This window comes from Canis lupus, chromosome 7 (assembly GCF_003254725.2).
Source record: "Canis lupus dingo isolate Sandy chromosome 7, ASM325472v2, whole genome shotgun sequence".
In the NCBI taxonomy this organism is placed as follows: Eukaryota; Metazoa; Chordata; class Mammalia; order Carnivora; family Canidae; genus Canis; species Canis lupus.
In genome coordinates, this window is record NC_064249.1 from 50,662,055 (window position 1) to 50,677,364 (window position 15,310).

Sequence of the window (15,310 nt, forward strand, 5' to 3'; positions counted from 1 at the left end):
GAGTGTTGAAGTTTTTCTGGATCTAGTTATCATTACAATTATCCGTGATAGTATACAATTGGTCAAAATGGTACGGATACTGTGCTACATTTTGATAAATATTTCAAATAGAAAAAGTGAAATTTATTGGAACTAATTTCTTAATGACATAAAAGGGCTCTCGCTTTTAACTTCAAATTCATGCAACTAGTTATGAATATTAATCATCTCTAGGATGAGACAAGATTCACCAAAAATTCTCTTTCTGGTTTTAGTTTTTAAAGATGAAGCATGAAAAATCTTGTTCACGTACATACAGAGATTGGAATGGAAAGACTTGTTAAACAAGTGTCTTTCAGATCTTTGACTTCCTTATGGATGATAAGAAAACAAACAAACAAGACACACACACGCACACACACACAGGATGTCTGAGGCAGTAGACAAGAACCTCAAGCCCTATCCCTTCCCATATTTGACAAAGGGTCTGGATGTGTATTGAGTTATTTAATTTATTGTGTTCTGAAATTAATCAAAATAAAGAAGATATAGTTTTATCAAAAAAAAATTGTTAATACTCTATGTGCCACGAATTTAATTAGTCTTCCTACAATTTTGTTGAAAGGGACTCATTGAAAACACCTGATTCGTTTGTTTTTTTAAATAGATTTTATTTATTCATTCATGACACACACACACACACACACACACACACACACACAGAGGCAGAGACACAGGCAGAGGGAGAAGCAGGCTGCATGCAGGGAACCCAATGCAGACTCGATCCTAGGACTCCAGGACCAGGCCCTGGGCAGAAGGTGGCGCTAACCGCTGAGCCACCCAGGGATCCCAAAACACCTGATTTGTAAAAGATTTCTTACTCAACAGAATCTCACTTTCTTGGGCCAGAAATCATTATTTTGTTTTTGTTTTTACTTTTAAAGATTGTATTTATTTATTTGACACAGAGACAGAGAGAGAGAGAAAGCTCAAGCAGGGGGAGCGGCAGGCAGAGGGAGAAGGAGAAGACTTCCTGCTGAGCAGGGAGCCTGATGCAGGGCTCAATCCCAGGACCCCAGGATCATGACCAGAGGCAAAGGGAGACAGACGCTCAACCGATTGAGCCAGCCAGGCGCCCCGAAAACATTATTTTGAATTGTTCCTTTGTTTGATGTCCTGGACATAGGTTCTGCTACCTGAGGATAATACGCACTTGTAAGCCTTTCTTTTTTAGAGAACTAACCCCTGAGAGGAGGTAGACAAAAAAGGAAAACCTGGGAGGAAGCTCCGTTTCCAAGCAAGTGACATATAAAGTGCTGAGAGTCTAGAAGTTGTTATCTGACTCTCCAAATCCTTCTACCCTTAGGAAGAACATCATCCCAGAGAAGTGGGAAAATCCCTGTAGAAAGACTGTTGTCCCTATATCCTGGTCTGCCTCCCTTTGTCTCTCTGTTATGATAAACAATCATCTTTCATAATTATCTTATGTTTGCATCTTCACTGAAAGTTACATTCCTCAAAAAAAAAAAAAAAAAAAAAAAAAAGAAAGTTACATTCCTCAAGGACAGTGTCCGAGTTTCTCACTCTACCAAGTATGACACATAGGAAGAGTTTTACTAATGTTTTCGGGATGAACATAATGAAAGAGGGAATTAAAAAATTACCAGGACTCCTGGGTGGCTCAGCGGTTCACCATCTGCCTTCGGCTCAGGGCGTGATCCCCAGGATCTGGGATCAAGTCCCACATCGGGCTCCCCACAGGGAGCCTGCTTCTCCCTCTGCCTGTGTCTCTGCCTCTCTCTCTCTCTGTGTCTATCATGAATAAATAGATAAATCTTTAAAAAAAATTATCAAGTAACCCTAACCTGTTTGGGTTACTTCCTGCATTGTGCCTTCCTTAAATAAAAATTCCTTATGGATAAAAAAAATCTTATGAATATTCTAACTTAATTATAAATTAGTCACTACTTCTCTTGCTGAGAGCTGCTGGTGAGCTTAAAACAAAGACCAGGAAGACAATGGGACCTGTATGGGGAAAACAGTGCAAAGAGGAAGATGTAAGACAGATATGGCAAATGTTATACTTGGGCCTTAAATGCACCCTGTAGTTGAGGGAAGTATAATGGCTAAGGGATTATTAGCATCCTAGGGTAATGGAGTCAGAGAAACAGGAAACCTTGAATTCAGTATTTCTGAGGTGCAGCAGAAAGACTGAAGCCTCAATGAAAAGGTAAAAAAAAAAAAAAAAAAAAAAAGATACTTATGCACAAATTGAAGGCAGCTTCATATCTGAAACTGCAAATTCACTGCAATAAAATCCATCCCATTCCCTGCCTGAGTTTATTCTTTTCAAGGTGAGTTTATTCTCATATAGCTCCAAGGCTGATCTCTTGGGCTGATAAGGTCTTGGTTGGATTTCCATTCCAGGAGAATCGAGTAGAGGACCTTGTAAAATTAACGTTCCTCTGCTGCTCTGAAGATAAGTGCTTGGCTGACCCCAGGAGTGCAAAGCTGACTATAAAGTTCACCTTCTTTCCATATCCCAATGTTGAAAGAAGGCTGAAATGGTGAATAATTCATCTGGCTGTGATAAGCAATGTGGCCTTGTTGGTAAGGGCTTTGTGATGCTATCACCATCCATTCTCTGCATGGAAACCTATCAAAGGGTTTTTACTTTATGTCTGTTCCACTTAGGAAGCAAACAAAAGAAACTAACAGGAGTCAAAGTGTAAAGGTTCAATTAGAGTTACTTGGGTCGTCTTTTAACATCTGGTATTATTTCATTTGGAATATTTATTATATCTCACATGCAAGTCTCTCTGTATGGAATCTCCTTATTTCCATCATTTAGTGAGTCAGTTAAAATACCATGATTCATTGTGTACAGGGAAACCTACCATCAATAAGCCTTTCTACACAGGTACACTGACCTTCAGTGTACAAGAAATTTTGAAATTTGAGTTTACAAAATTTTTTCAATCTTGTTTCATAGAAGTCCCTCCTTTTCTTTCAGGGGTATATGTGCCCTTGTACTCATCATCATTAAGAAACTTTTAGCAATTTATCAGAAAATTAAAAACTATTATTCATCAAAACATGGATCCTCTGCACAGGCTTGATCAATCCACCCACCCACTCCCACCCCAAGCAACATATTTGGACTAAAGGGAATCAGAGGAGAGTGGTAGGTACATCCAGAGGAGTGAATTTAGCTGTTATTGCAATAAATCTAGGATAGCCTAGAAACTGAAATATGAGTTACCTTTTCAAAAATCATTTATATTTAATAGGAATTGAAGCCATAAATTAAACTAAGAATAGAATTCTGATATTTAAATTTCTGCATTTAAATAGGAACATTATTTGTGTTTTAGAAGGATTTTAGAGTGAACATAAAAATAAACAATACATTTTACTCTCAGTTGATAAAGCTGGACTTTCTGAATCGTTCATTCATTCACATGACAGGTATTCTGAGCCCAGTTTGTACAAAGCACCATGAGAATAAAGATAACTAAGACATGTTCCCTGTCCATAGGTCAGGGTCATAAGCAAGGGATTAAAATTCAAAGCTATGGTGTTGTAATGTGGTGGGATACAAAGATAATTGAGGAATACTGGGATATTTAGACCAGGCTGGATATGCCAAAAAAAGCTTTACTGAAGGTGTTACATATAAGTATGTATAAGTAATAGGTAGGTAGAAATGCGTTCCAAATAAAGATGGCATTACATTTTAAGACAACGAGGAGGGATATATTTATAGAAAGTACACGTTTCATCTTTGTAGATGTGTCAAGTTTTTTAAAAAAGGCCATAAACTGGGTTAGTCAGGTAAGTGGAGTATATATGACTATATGGTGTGCACATAATTGAATTTTAGTTTGTAGGTGATGGGAAGCTCTTGAGACCATGAGCAGAAATGTGGTTCGGGTACTCACCCCATCCTTTTCAGGCAACCCTTTCTCTATATAATGAGCACCTATAAGGTTTGCCCTCCTTTAGCATTTGTCCTTTCTGGGCTCATTTCAAAATTTATTAAGGAAGTCCTAGGATGCTTGGGTGGCTCAGTGGTTGAGTGTCTGCCTTTAGCTCAGGGCATGATTGTGGGTCCGGGGATTGAGTCCCATGTAGGGCTTTCTGTGAGTAGCCTGCTTCTCCCTCTGCCTATGTCTCTGCCTCTCTCTGTGTGTCTTATGAATGAATAAATAAAAATTTTAAAACATTTATCAAGGAAGTCCTATGCATGGGATGTATACAAATTTATTCATTTGGTATTTGGATAAGCCCATCAGTAGGATGAGATGGAACACATAGGATTCTTTGAGTCCATGATAGAACTTTATAGATATAAAAAGAGTTCTTATGGATATTTAAGAAATGGAGAAAAATTTTTTTCAAGTAGGAAAAAAGTCACAAAGAAGAGAATGTAAATGTACCAAATTTAAGCCCAGTTATTTCATTGTTTTGAAAAACAGAATTATAGATAATAACTTTCCCCATTTTTGTGTTCTTCCTGAATCAGAGTCCCCCTCTTAGTTAAGATACTCTAATAGAAGTCAACAAAGATTTAGAAACATAGACCAAAGTTCTTTTTTTTTTAAGTTTTTTTTTATTTATTCATGAGAGAGAGAGAGAGAGAGAGACAGACAGACACAAGCAGAGGGAGAAGCAGGCTCCAGGCAGGGAGCCCGACGTGGGACTCGATTCTGGATCTCCAGGATCATGCCCTGGGCTGAAGGTGGCGCTAAACCACTGAGACTCCAGGGCTGCCCCATTGACCAAAATTCTTAAAGGGTAACTTATGGCTATGCCATTCTGAATTCATATGGTGCTCTTGAAAAGATTTCTTATCTATCTCCTGGCTTGTGTCTGTAAGTCTTTCTGTCTATATGAGCTCATCTCTGAATATTTCTATCTTACTTTTGCCCCTCATAGGTGCCAGTCCTCTGGACTTCTTCCTGGTCCTAACTGTCCCCTATCTTCCCTATTTTACCATTATTGCTCGTTTCCACCTCTGAGTCTCTTCAGTTTTTATCTACTCCATAGTGTGAACCCTCCTTTCCCTGAAAACCATCCAGAGTTAAACATTTCAGAGGTACAGGCATCTAATTTAAATCTTAAGTTGTCTGGAAATATCCCAATAATTATAATCTCATCTTTTTTAGTAGTTTAGTAGTAAGTATTGCTTTATGATTTCCTGACTAGAATGGGGGATTTATAGTCCCCCATACATAAGAAGACCAGGGATAAGGCTGGTTTAAGATTTTGTTTGATTCAGTAGCTAAAGATGCCAAGGAACCAGTTTCTTCTAGACCCATTGCTCCGTCTTCTATAATGTCAGGTTTATTTTCATGATGGTGGTACGGCAGTAGTGGTTTCAAACTTTTCGTATCTCGACACCAAACTGTCTAGCAGAGCGAATTAACTGCCTTTGAAACACACCTGGTCTTTTTGCTAGAGCCATAGTTCTTGTCTCATCAGAGTACTTGAGTCCAGAGATCTTTGTCTCCTAAGGAAAAGGTTTCAAAGCCCTTGCCCACCTCTGAGGGCCTGACTTTAAGAGCATCTATATCATGCACAGCCTTTGCCGTTAGGTGATTCACAATGACAGATGCAACACAGAGATGCTGGTAAGTCGTTCTTGCCCTCAGGCTGCATCTTCTAAGGAGCGCAGCTGTCTTCTCTGTAGCCAAAGAATATCAATAGGAAATGCTTGGAAAGACCTTTGTATTAAGCTTGGATGGTGCCATATTATGTCATGTCATTTACTGCCTGACTTTCTTTATGCAAATCTTAGCTGGAGGAAGACAATTGGGCTTTTCTAGTCCTTCTGGACTTCAGATGTCTAGACTTTGAGTCATTTGGTTCAGTCTACAGGCAGGGAATTCTGCTGATCACTTCCTACTCAACATATTGATGATGGAGAGGGTCCCTGTCCCTAAATAGTAAGATGGAAGAACATGTGGCCCCTGACACAGGGCGGATGAAATTGACATTATTTTATTAGTCACATATGCCCCTGGCCACTCAGGGCCACACGGGGGTTGCAAATGGGAGCAGAAATAATCATAAGAGTCTGTCGGAGGCAGGCTTTTGTAATAACAAAAGGGTGAGGTGCCCCTAGTACCCTGGCCCTGGGAGGATGTGATTAGCATCACTGAATAATTTTGAGGGTTGGCAGGGAGGTGAAACCCATTAGATTGAGGACTGTGTGGGGTGCAGCTGGCCCAGCTGATAGTGCAAGCAACTTAGTGGGAAGTCTTTCCCACTGAGTAAGGGGACAGATCTGACTAGGGCAGGGGAGCTCATATTTGGGCCTCTGGGACCCTGTGAGGATCAAAGATGTCAAGGCAGCTTTTGAAATTTTAGATCTTACAATACAAGAGGTTCTCTGTTAACAATGATGTGTTTTCTTTTTTTTTTTTTTTTTTTTTTTTTTGCTTTCAAAAGAGCCAGTATAAGGCTAAACTTGCACCTTTGTTTCTTTCTGAAGCTAGCAAGTATTCCAATGTACCGCTTCTTTTTCCTAGGTTGTGATTGTGCTTGGTATATACATGGTCTGACTTCCAATGTACAAAAGTTGAGATTCAAATACCATTTTACTCTCAAATAATAAGTATTTCAAACACTCCAGCCTGGAATCTCGAGGCTCTCTCCGATACTATATAGTCTCTGGTTAGGTAGCCTGTTTCATGTTTTGGGGCTAGTAATCTTCAATACTTCAAATTGACTACTTTAATTTTTTTTAAGATTTATTTCTTTATTTTAGAAAGAGAGAGAGAGTGAGAGTGAGAGAGAGAGAGAGAGAGAGAGAGAGAGAGAGAATGAGGGGGGTAGGAACAGAGAGAGAAGGACAAACAGACTCCCCACTGAGCACAGAGCCTGACCCCAGGAGAGGGGGGCTTTAATCCCATGACCCTGAGATCATGACCTAAGCCGAAATCAAGAGTCAAACACCTAACCAACTGAGCCACCCAGGCACCCCTCAGATGTTACATTTTTCTTTGAAAAATTGAGATTCTTGGTTGCAAGGAACTGAAATCAACTCTAGCAAATTTATGCAGAAAAGATAAGAGTTATTGAGTAGCTTAGAGAATCGAGGGAATGCTGGAGATCCATGTTCACAAAAGAGCAAGAACTAAAATAGTCTAGACAGTAAACCTGCAGGACACAATGACACAGGAAGGATCTTGATCTTGATTCTGTTGGAATCCCATGCCACCAGTGCAGTGACAAGCCCACTAATAACGGGACTTGTACTAAACTCTCAACTCTTATGTTGTCACCAGACTCCTGAAGCTATCATCAATGAAAATTTGCCAGTTGTCCAAGCCTTTTCTCTTGGGATTTATTGGTGTATTACATGTGCAAAGAGAATAAACCCTTAGTGTGTAGCTCAATGAATTTTTCCAAATATATGTGCCTTGTACTAGGACCCATATCAAGATGTTGAAGATTCTCAGCACATTAGAAACCTCCTTCAATACTCACTCTTTCTTCATTCTTATTTTGCTTTCTATTTTTTTTTGCCCTAGATTAGCTTTCATTTTTTCTGTTCTTGAGCTTCATATAAATGAGATCATAGGTATGCACTCTTTTGCACCTGGCTTAGTTTTACTAATATTGTTTTTGAGATTTGAACATGCTGTATATATCACTTTTAGTCATTTTGTCCTGGCTTTATATTATTTCATTATATTAATATATCACACTATACTCATTCTTCTATTGATGCCCCTCTGTCCTGCTACCCCAGTTTCTGTTTTTAATTATTCTGAATGGAACTACTATGGACTTTATTCAGATGTCTTTTGGTATGCATTTTACACTTATTTCTGTTGGGTGTATATATCCAACATTTGATGAGAAGGAAATTTCTCAATCACAGGTTATACAGATATTTAGGGCAATTGATAATTATAAATAGTTTTCAAAAGTGATCTTTCTGATTTGTACCTATCAGTACTGTATGAATGTTCAAGGTGCTCCAGATCCTTTTGAAAACTTGACATTGGCAGATTTTTTTTTTTTTGTAACCATTGCAGTAAGTGTGTATTAGTACCTTATTTTAGTTTTTTTAAAGATTTTTTTAAAATTTATTAGAGAGAGAGCACAAGCAGGAGAGAGGGAGAAGTAGGAACCCTGCTGAGCAGGAAGCCCAACATGGGGCTCTATCACAGGACCCTGGGATCATGACCTGAGACAAAGACTGATGCTTAACCACCTGAGCCACCCAGGCACCCCTCACCTTATCAACTTCATTCTTGTGTTAAGTTCTTTGGTGTAAAGCTCAAAAAAACAAATTTGCTTACCACAAGGTCAGGGAGATATTACCCACTATTACTGTATTGTTTTTATTATGCTATACCTTGCTACCAGTGATCTATTTGGAATTTAGTTTTGTAAAGGCTGTGACCAAGGGGACCTAGGTTTATTGTTTTTTTCATATGCAGATATTCAGTTGATCCTATAATATTTGTAGAAATAAACAAGCAAAGACTATTCAGAGGTTGCTATAGCAAATGAGTCAGCCACCTTGCTTGCATTTGGCAGAGACTCAAAGGCAGGCAGAGGAGAGGGAAAGCTTTATAGTAGAAAAAGGGGAAGGACTGAAGCCTTGATTAGAAACTGTCAGTATAGAGAAGCTGGAGGCAAGAAAACAAGAAACGGTGATTGGTTTGAAGAGCAGATTCGGCTTTTTCTACTTGTTCCTAAGTTGGAAGCAGGGGCCAACTTTGGGAAGCTGTCAGTTATTGATCAAATTCCAGCCATTCTGGGCCCATTATCACAGGATTGTGGTTTGACTTCCTGGACATTTTGCTGCAGAGGGTGGTTTGATTTCCAGGCTGGTTTCTTTTCAGGTTGTGGGTTAGAGTTCTATTTTTATATATAGTTTGTTCATTGTTCAGTTTGCATTTCAATCTCTTGTATTTTTGAAATGTCATCCAATTCTCTGCATTCCTATAAAATAAATTGAGTGACTGTATGCATGTGCTTCTGGGATCCTTATTGTGTTCCATTAGACTATGAGCTTCTCTTTGAACTAATACCAGACTACCTTAATAATTCTTGATATCTGGTAAGTGAACATTATCCAGCTTTTTTCCCTCAAGATTGTCCTTTGTATTCATGATCTTTTGCATTTTCATATGAAATTTAGAAGTTGTTGATTTTCACAAAAACAATCTGCTGGAAATATGAATAGCACAATTTTGATTAAAGCTCAATTATGAGACACAATATTTTTACAATATTGAATCTTCTAGTCCAATATAGTATATAGCTTCCTTTCATTCAGTTTTTTGTTTGTTTTCTTGGTAATGATTTATTTTTATTCCTAGGTACTTGATAATATTGTACAAGTGCTGTTACAAGTGCTGTTTTAAAAATATGTCTTGGGATGCCTGGGTGGCTCAGCAGTTGAGCATCTGTTTTCGGATCAGGGCATGATCTCAGAGTCCTGGGATCGAGTCCCACATCGGGCTCCCTGCATGGAGCCTGTTTCTCCCTCTGCCTATATCTCTGCCTCTTTCTCTGTGTCTCTCATGAATAAATAAAATATTTTAAAAATATGTCTTTTCCTAATTGCTTGATTTACTCATTATGTCTAATAGTTTATTGGTAGGATGGATAGATAGATAGATAGATAGATAGATAGATAGATAGATAGATAGATGATAAATAAATAGATGCATGTATATCTTCTTAGACACTGGTTAAGTGTGGTAAAATCCTTATCTCTTTGTTGCATTTGTCTTTTCTCCTTTTAGTTCTGTAAATTTTCTTTTTTTTATTTTTTTTTTATTTATGATAGTCACACAGAGAGAGAGAGAGAGAGAGAGAGAGAGAGAGGCAGAGACACAGGCAGAGGGAGAAGCAGGCTCCGTGCACTGGGATCCCGATGTGGGATTTGATCCCGGGTCTCCAGGATCGCACCCTGGGCCAAAGGCAGGCGCTAAACCACTGCGCCACCCAGGGATACCAGTAAATTTTCTACTTTTGATATTTGAAGTGGGCTTCTGCTTCTCTTCAAGATATAGGAAGCTTCAAAGAAAATCACTCCCATTTTAATAATGAATAAAATCCAGATAAATGACAAAATTATATTTTTTTCTGAGGCTCATCAGAGTAGTGAGGTGGCATATACACCTAATAATATAAAATATTAAGAGAAAGAAGTCTCTCCACACAGAGATGAGATGTGTGATCTACCACCTATGACATAGTAAGAAGGAGGAAAGGCTCCTTGCAGGCTACAAAACAAGCAGATAAGAATCAGCTAAAAAGTTAAAGAACTTTCAGTGGCCAAGTATGGCTTAGCAAGTCAGTGTTAAGTATTGCTGAGGGTGCCTGAAAAAAGGAAAATGCACCTTCACTTGCAAGATCTTTCCCAGGAGCTTCTATCATAAGTCAAAAGCAAGTGTGGAGCAGAGTCAAATATTGAGTGAGTCTCACTGGTAGTACAGGAACTAGTGGTGGCTCTAAGAAAAAGCATACATGAAATATCTGCTGGCTTTTGGACCTTTCTTTCCCAGAAAGTGAAAGTTTCAGGCCCATAAACAAGGGATAGAAAAGCCTCTTGTTCAGGGAGCACAGACAACAAGGTACCCCTGGTAGACTGGTCATAGAAAACTCTCCATCCCAGAGGCACAGGTAAGATGCTTTCTTGGACTCCATCTGCTCTTGTTATTACAGTAGGTGTGCTCTTGCTGGTAAAGGGGCAAGGATAAGAGGGGCAGCAGCATGTGAGACTCACCAGGTTCAAAGCAATTTGGCTGCAAGGGAGGTGAGGTAGGTAGGTCATGAAAGTTCTACCCCAAAGTTGATGTATAGAGCCTTCCTAAAAACCAAATCGGAACCAGAAATACCCAGGAGCCCCCCTGGCAGGTCAGCAGCCAGTCAGCATATAGACCAGGGGTCCAATGGAGTATGTAGATGTGTGGTTAGAGTTGCACGATGGGAGAGGATTTTCATCAAGATTCACTCATGCATATTGGGAGACTGAGCATCCAAACAAGAGATCTACATTCATTATAACGCTGTTTCCACCTTTTATTTTATTTTATTTATTTCATTTTATTTTATTTTATTTTATTTTATTTTATTATTTTATTTTATTTTATTTATTTTATTAATCTGGAAAATGCCAGTGCTACTGTGTTCCTTTCTGAAGCCTTCTGCTTTATCTACCAGAAGAAGACTGTCTTTCTTTTGTGCTATAGAGAATGGGCCTCCCCTGCACCTCTGTTATCTTTGAGCTGGGACTGCTAATTGCATCTCAAAGTCAGGAACTGCACATCTTTTATCTTTGAACAACTTTCTACAGTAACTAGCATTCATTGGTATTATTTGTTATCTATTTATCAGTGTATACATGGATGAGCACATCTATGATTGTTTAACTATTGGCAATTTTCTTAATGTTTCCCAGTTTCAGATTTACAAATGAGTAATACCCTATTTTTTAATATCCCTGGTATTAATAGTTCTCATATTCCTGTGGGTCTTCATCCTGGTATGTGGGTCCTGATTTTAAGTCTCTTCCTCTCTTGGGGATCTTTGGGTGGCTCAGTTTAGCACCTGACATTGGCTCAGGGCGTGATCCTGGAGTCCCGGGATCAATTCCCACATTGGGCTCCCTGCATGGAGACTGCTTCTCCCTCTGCCTGTGTCTCTGCCTCTCTCTTTCTCTCTCTGTCTCTCAGGAATAAATAAATAAATAAATAAATAAATAAATAAATAAATAAATAAACAAATAAATAAAATCTTTAAAAAAAAAAAGAAAGTGTCTTCCTCTCAACCCAGTGTCTCTGCTTGACCACTGTGAATCCTCCGAGGCCCTGGGGTAGCTAGTGTGTTAATCTGGATTCCCCATGTCCAACCTGAAACCTTCTTTCATCAGAGGTGAGTAGGTATTTAGTACAGAACTGCCTAAGCAAATTAGATGTAGTCTCTACTTCTCTGGATAAAAACTAAAACAATAAAACTCACCAATCCTTTAAAAACCCATAGTATTCATTTTTTCACATGTAGCATTGGTATCTCAGCTCATGTAGAATTGTTCAACCAGATTAATATCTAAATTTCATAAGCTTTAGTCTAGGTGAGAGTGTTGTTAGGAAAAAAAGTAATTTCACAAAATAATATTTTCTCACAAAGGTCTGTATTCCAGAAAGGACTGTCCCAGGGATTCCTTATTAAGACAATAGAGTTGTCCCTGGGTGTGTGAAAGTAGATGAATTTGAGAATGGTGCACACTTACCTGTGGGTTTGTGTGTTTATGAGTGTATGTTTCTCTCTTTCCTTGGTTAAAACAGAAATTCTCTCAGGTTTTATGTGAAGCCAATTGCAGTTTGATTCATAAAGAAAAGTATATGACATGCTACTTAAAAAAACACATTTTAGTAAAATCATTATTATATTCATCAGAAAATATTTATGAATCCATTCTATCCCCCATGGTACAGGCTTTTTCCTCTCCTGGGATAGTTGAGATGAGTATAATAAGAAATTTGCATTTGTTTCTAATTATTTTTCTGATGCTGCTTCCAATGCTGGAGTTGCTCCAACGCTGGGGTCCTCCACTCTTTAGGAACACTAACAAGCAAAACATTAGGCAAAGAGACATCCATTGTCAACTGTTTTACATCACTGGCCCTTCCCTTCAAGATAGAACATCCCCATAATTGTTCCTTTCACTCTGCATTTTCAACTCTGTACCCAGTCTTTGGCTTCTTCAGAAATCTTTCATTGAAGGACTTGTGCAGGGCTGATCTGGTTTTGTCTCTCAAAGTCTTAACTCCCCATCATTCCACTTTGTCTTTGTCCTTAACATCTGACACTGTGATGATATCTTAGATTAAAAAACAAAAAACAAAAAACAAAAACAAGACAAAAAAGCAACAACTCTAGCAGACAACCCATTGCTTACTAAGTAAATCTGAAATATACTCTCCATGGGAGTTCTACAAATAGAATGATTGCAAAATGTTCAGACCAAGGCTTTTACATTATTCAGTTTCCTTTGCGTACCACTCTTTTTATTTTATTTTATTTTTTTGGCTTGTGTGTATGACTTTGAAGATCTATACTTCTTTCAACATTCAAGGTCTTCGGGCCTCTTACCTGTTCACAAAGCTATGCTATTGGAATTAATATTAACCATCAAAGGATGCTGAATTCCATTGGTAATAGTCATTGTGTAGTTAGCTTTGTTTAAATGCTTATTGCCCACATTGTCTTCTGGTTTTCAGTGGCCTTCTATCTGTGTGACCAAAGAATCTATTTGATTAAAAACCTAACTGTTCTTCAATGGTGAAGTCTTATATCCCCCCAAAAACAGAACGTGGATCACCTGTTCATTTTTCTAAAAGACCTTAGAGGATTGAACAATGTGTTATCTGTGATGTAACAAAATACAGAATTAAAAGTAATGCACTACTTTCCAAATAGAATAATTCATTTAAAAAATGACAGGAAAGTTTTTGGTCCTGGATGGATGTGTCAGACCGGTAATACTTCAAAAGGTGATTACAGATTCCCAAGTAGATGGGGAAAAAAAGACAGGATATTACCATCAGGCATTAATTCACTTTCTTACTCATTCATTCACTACTTTACACATTCAATTTTGTTTAAATATATCCTGACAACTCACAGAAGAAGACCTTTTACTAAGTTCCAGGGAGACTCCCAATTTTCAAGGAGGAAGAAAGAGAAAAAGAAAAACATAAGTTGAGAATTAACATCTAATAAGTGAATCTACATTACTGCTTTTTGTTAATATTTTTAATAAGCCATTTTGTACCACACATTACTCTCTGTGCTTCTAAATCACTAGGCCATTTAATAAAAATAACTCCATTAAATAGCTATTATTATCACCATAATAAGATGAAACTGAATGCCATAGAGGTTACATGACTAGAATTGACAGGATTTTTTCTTTCATTTTTTATTTTTTATTTTTTGACAGTCAGGATTTTAACCTTGGCTTCTTAGTAAGAAGACCATTATCTTCAGATTGCCTACTGTGCAAGAGGGAATCTCTCATGTCAAACAAATAAACAGACCACAACATACACCTTCTTTGCACAAAGCAATTGAGATTTATTCCTTTACACTAGTTTTGCTACTTTGTGAGGGCACTTGACATTTGGGAGTTGTAGTAGGGGACAAGGGTCACTAGGAAAGTAAGGGGGTTAGATAAGTTTTGCCAGCTCCCTAATTTTGACCAGAGTCAGTTATGATAAAATGGCCTCTTCTCATTCCCTTTGTTCTCTACCTTTGGACCTCCCTCAAACTATAGCTGTTGACTCATCTCTTCTCCAACTCACTCATATATTCAACAAACACTTCTTGAATGTCTAATATGTGCCAAGAATGATGCAGATTGGCTCCTGCAGGAGACTTCCTATTAGATAATGCTCAGGCAGCTTTAGAATCAGCGTAAGCATTCAAGATGTAAGCTCAGGATTAATATAGGAGTACCTGGAGAAAGGAATAAAGTAGAAGCAATAATGACCCAGCTTCCTAAACCTCCTCTTGGGACAGTGCCACTGAAATACGCACTCTAGACCAACTGGTAGGACAACAATTTTCAAAAGAAAAGCAGAAGCAGGGTCCTCTGTTTCCTGCCATGTGGTTATATTTCTTCATGCATGTGTGCCTCGGTTAGCGACATCGTAACTATTCTTTATGAGGAGGTAAAGAGAAGGCCTTTGGCCTTGGAGCAGTTACTGTTGACCCATGCTTGAGTAACTGAGAAAAAGGAAAGCCAAGTGAAGTCAGTGACAAAAGAGAAGTCTTCAATAAATGTTGTTTGGAGGATAATGTCTCCCTTTCTGTTCCTGTATTCCTTCATTTCTTTTCTGTACTTTCTCAGAAATGTCTCTCTTCATGTTTATCATTTTACTTCTTTAGCTCCCTCTACCCTAACTACCCCTATTCATTTAATACCCTTCATAGACTGAGTTGCCCATCAGGAAAAGGGGAATAAGCATAAAAAAAATTACCAGGGACAATTAGTTTGCCTGACAAAAGCATGTTTACTGATAATAATATGAACACATATGCATACACACCTGTATAACATTTAAAGTATCTTGCATAGGAATTTAAGATAGAAGCCAGATAGCAAGTCTTTGCTCCAATTAAATTGGTTCATCAGTTTTCCTTCATATATGCACCTTCTGGTCTTAATGCTGTGTTCACTTTGATCCTTTATTCTACACTGCCCTCCTACATACTTAACTCCATTGATAAAATGCCTCGTTGTCCTCAGAGATCCAGCTCAGAGATCAGTAAATATTTATTGAAAGGATTTGTC